We start from the raw sequence: 5,107 nt of genomic DNA, 5'->3' as shown, positions 1-5,107 counted from the left end.
GAGCTAATTGTTTTCAAGGGAAAAGAGTGTTTCATTAGATACGTTCTTTCGCATTTTAGAAAATGACCTTAGCCTCATCTGTGGAATAAATTATTTCAAAATTAAAAACTGAAACATTGTTTCACACCCCAAAATAAAACAGGTTAACCTTTCGCTTTTTTCCTATTTGGCTGAATCTTTATGTAGTTTTGTTTGATCTAAAAGTGCATTTTTGTCTAAATTAGTACTTTCCAGTGTTTTTCTGTCTATGTCTATTTGGTGTCTCCTTTACAAAGTGAGCTCACTGGAAGAAAAACTGTCTTTTCTGTTAGAAATTCAGTGCCACTTCTCACTTTCTATACCCTAGTGTTCAATAGATGCTCTTTTTAAAAATAGTTTTACACTGGGTGCATCTGTGCCCAGAAAACAAATGGTATCTAGACAATGCCTTTTTTCCTAGATAAACACCTGATTTTATGTGAGCAATTTAGAGTGAAGTTTTTTTAAAGCTGCACAATGAACTAAGGAGAGCAGGAAGGGTTTCTGCTGTTCCTCCCGCTGTTCCTGCCAGTGCAGTTGCTTTTGAAGAGCATCAGCAAAAGGATTTGTGGTGTTAAGGCAGGCACTTGCCCTATGCTCATCCTGCGCTTGTTCAGTGGCTCGCCGGGCATGGGGAGCCCCTGTCCCCCTCTCAGCTGGGCACAAACTGTCCCTACGCTTCTGCATTCTTCTGTTGCACTGTTTTTTTCACAAGTGTTCATTTTCTCCCTTACTAATTTCTTGCCACCTTTGGCTGCTTCATGAATGAATGAATGGAAATTCCCCGTTGCTGCCACCACCTTGTAGTGGTGGGAGTTTCTCAGCTGTAAAACCGTGCTTTTCATTAGGCTCTTCTGAATAGTTATCTCTGCAAAACCCTTCAAAGCACCAGTGGCTTGTAAGGAATATAGCACTGTCTTCCTGAGCCCATGTATTAGCAAAGATAAAACGGCTCTCAGGGTGAAAACCCTGCTTGGCTTAGTGTGTGACCGATGCTGAATCCCAAGGGAAGGGGTGGAAGGGGGACAGGGACAGCAGCAGCTAATTTTGATGTTTCAGCAGAAGCTTCAGTGAAAGATGTGCTCTGCCCACAAGCTGTGGATGTGCCAGAGGTATAGGATGGCTGCACTGAACCATCAGCTCATCTGCCTTTGTCCGGGCAGTTCTGGCCTTGTCAAGCCCGTAAATATCAACAAGTCCTCACCATATCACCAAGGTGGCAATGTGAGGGATGAAAGGCAAATAACCAAACACACAGCGGAGCAGCACTGGTTTGTGGTCACTTTTCAGTCAAAAATAGGAAAAGCTGTTGCCATCCAACGCAGGCTCAGCAGTACCAGCGACCTTGCAGCCAGGCAGGTTCAGCTTTTGGGGGGCTGCAAGGCAGCGAGGAATCCCAGGCTGGGCTGGTGGGGTCTGGTTGTGGGCACGATTCAGCAACAGTAAGGCACAGAGCTACCCTGAGGTAATTTTTCTTTCCATGGATCATGTTCAACAAGCACCTGTGTGTCAAGCAAAGCAATACATAGCCACAAGACATTTAATCCAGACACACCTCCAGGCGGAGAGCCCCGGCTGGCCAACACAGCCTGGCCGGGGGTGCTGTGCCTGGAGTCCTGCACCCCTGGAGCTCGGCAGTGCTTTAGGCTCATTTTTAGAATTTAAACTTGACAGTTACATGAAGTTTGCATGTCTTAAATGCTGTTCTCTGCGGTAAACCATGAAGTACCTGAAGTGAAATACAGAGTTAGGAGGTGAGTGATAAACGTGACGAAGGTGCTTCCCAAATGAGGGCTCTCCTGCAGGCTGCGGGCAGAGCTGGTCCTGGCCGGGGGAGCTTTGCTTGCGTCCCTGGGGGATGTTGCATGTCTAACCAGTTTGACTTTCTACTGTGTTTTGTCTTTGCTCTTCTTTTTTTTTCCTTTTTTTTTTTTTTTTTTAACAAATTAGCCTAAACATGCAGTCTTCAGATGAAGGTGCCTATACCTCCAAAAATTTTGTATGCACAGTTTGAAATAGATTTCTTTTTCCTTTCTGGTCATTTAGTTACCTGATAATAATGACACATATGAGAAAGGCACTTGAGAAAAATCTGTCTGCTGTTGTATTTTTGTTTGGGTTTGGTTGGATTTTTGGGGTTTTTTTAACACTGGTCAGCAATAATTATTTTAGCCATATACTAGCTAAAAAGACTGATAATGTAAGCTTTGTGAACTAAGCTTCTAAGTTTGCAGTACATTGATTAACTTGGGAATGTGAAAAGGGAGCTACACTCAATAAAAGTATTTTGCAGCATTTAGATGTTTTCATTTAATTGCCTAATAGTGATCATGAACATACTGTTCTATAAAATGCATCATGAATGACGAACAAAGCACATCGTTTTTAACATGAATATATCCCTTGTAGTTGAAAGTTCTGAGAGTGTTTTAGTGTGGTCTGCTATACCAAAATATTTAGATTATTATGAGATTTTAGTACTAAAGATAAACATACACCCTGTTTTTACTGTTTCAAGTACAGTTTAGTGAATGACTGAGAATTTGTTGATAAACAACTGTGGGAAAACACTGCAGTGCTCTAAATGTATATTTTTATTTGGGTTTATTATATTTAGTACATGGTTTAATGAAAACTGAAGTGTTTACTACAGTTGGATCATTGTAAAAACATCTCTTACCTCGTCATTTTGTCTGCTGTGAAGAAGTACTTTCCTCTTTTTTTCTTTTCTTTTTTTTTTTTCAAATTGACCATAGACAGTCAATGTTAACATTTAGACTCCTAGTAGCAGTAAATGCTGGGTTTTATATATATAAAAGGAAAACTTGATTTTTTTCTTTATGAACTTATTATATAACTTTGTGATTTTTATCTGATTTTATTGTAACATAAAGTTGTTTTATGTAAAAATATATAGTTTAAGTAAAATTTCTTGTCTCACTGTCTTCATTGACTGTGGAAAATGAACATCCTTGTGGCTGCAAATCTGAACTCAAGGTAATGCTGTCCTTTGATAAGCAGAATGTGGGTTTGGTGTATACATATGGTATAGAGCCTTAGATAATCTCAAAAACTCTTTTTCAGGAGGTGGAGCTTTAAAATGTTTGTCTTGCTTCCCCATATACTGTTGGCTCATCCAGAGCGGGGTACAGGATCGGGGTGAGTACATACATACATACTGAGCTGGAAAAGTAGTATCTAGAAATATTTTGGTGCAAAATTTTGGACTTGCTGCATGCTGAGAAGGGCCTATCGCTAGGAGAAGGCTTTTTGTTGCCCTGTTTGGGGGATGCTCAGGACCAAAAACCCTCCTGTAATTCCTGTAACTGAGGTAGCAGACCCTGGTGACAGCTAGAGCTGGTATTTTCTCTGGAGGAGCTACCTAGGACTCGACCTAACCCTCTGTATTGAAATTAAGAGATGTTTTGACACCAGTCTCCTGCATCAGCACACAGTGGTTAGTAAGAGCCCTCTCCAAAGAGGCTGTTTCCCTGGCTGTTTCCCCACTGGTGTCCAGCGACACAGTCCACACTCAGCAGCACATCCCTGCTAGGGGATAAGGCTGAAGTCCATCTACAGTCGGTATGTAACGATGCTCTCAGCATCCTCGTAGTCATGGTACAGTAGGAGGGTTTGCTGTCTTTGCACCAAACCAGGCTTCCCCAAAGGAAATAAGAGCGTTTAAAGACTGTTAAGTGGCTGAGGCTCATCATGCCTGTGTTACGCTGGGCTGCAAATGTCAGCTTTGGGGTGAGCGAGAAACATGTCTGCCCCTGACCTTTCGTCAGAGCTCTTCTACTAGGAGCCATCAATAGCTCTGACAAGCAGTTCAGCAAATTCTGGCAGTCCCTGAATAACCAGTACCTATAAAAGCAGCTTATGTGTACTCTAGTAAAATGCAAGTAACGGTCTCCAATTCTTAGCAAAAAAAGCATTTATCTATTTGGATTTGCATAATTATAAAGCTTAGTATAATAGAAGTGCCTGTGTGTGTATCCCATCACTACAGTTCTCAGAAACAAGCCTCATTCTCCTGTTACCAAGCAAGCCGGTGATCCTGCCATATGCGTTTCCATTTGTCAACGACAGCACCCCTCTCCTGTCACACATGGGGACGTGCCTCGTGCCACTGCTTGCGTGGAGGTGCCTGTTCGTCACAGGCACATCCGACACTTCTGTAGGCTAATCACCTCATTAAGTCCAGGACATATTTTTAGCATCAAGAAAGTCACTGGTCCATGTGAAAGGCTGTTCCTTGCCGGCTGTTGGTAATGCGGGTGACCAGCATTTCCAAAAGAAACAGCCTGGTCCAGGAGCTGTGATGGGTGATGCTGCTGGCAGGGAAATCTGCTCCTGCCTGCCTGTGATCCCTTAGTTTTCACATTTGACTGGATTCGTATCAGGAAGCTCAGGGAGCCTCCTCAGTGGGGTTTGTGATTCTGCAGGTACCCATTAAGCAGCGTTTTACCCAGCTGCATGACACGGAGCTGTGATGTGCTGTGCTGCCGTGGGGCGTCTGATGAAAATACGAGCTCGAGTGAGGTGAAGTTTAGTGTTTGACACCTAAGCAGATGAACAACCCTATAATATGTACTCATTTGGGTTAGCTTGTATTCCTTCAACAGCATAGGAAAAGCTAGGCCCTAATTTCCTTCCTTTTAGAGGAAAAAAAACCCCCACCAGGCCGCCACGGGGGAGGCCTGTATAAAAGCCGTATAGTGGATGAGAGCCCCGAGCAGGAACAGGCTTCCTCTCTCTCTAAGCTGTAGCTGGTGACAGGGCTGAACTTCTTACATAAAATTCAACATTATTCTGTCCCACGCACTCCAAACGCTTTCAATGTGCCACACTTCTCATCTAAAGGCACTTCTGCACCAACAAGGGAAGAAAAGAGGATGTGTTAATTATATATTATTTTCTTAACTGTCTCCCCACTTCCTAGGAGACTTGAGCATTTATGCACAAATCTACTGATACATAGAGAAATGTGTATACGTTTTTCTTTTATTTCTTTTTATCTCCTAGGAAGTATCCAAAAGCTTGTAAATAATTTTAATGATTTACAATATTAAATACCCTTTATATAATC

Source organism: Egretta garzetta, unplaced genomic scaffold, assembly GCF_000687185.1.
Source record: "Egretta garzetta isolate BGI_Z169 unplaced genomic scaffold, ASM68718v1 scaffold287, whole genome shotgun sequence".
In the NCBI taxonomy this organism is placed as follows: domain Eukaryota; kingdom Metazoa; phylum Chordata; class Aves; order Pelecaniformes; family Ardeidae; genus Egretta; species Egretta garzetta.
The sequence above is the reverse complement of the archived record's forward strand: the minus strand, read 5'-3'. Positions refer to the sequence as shown.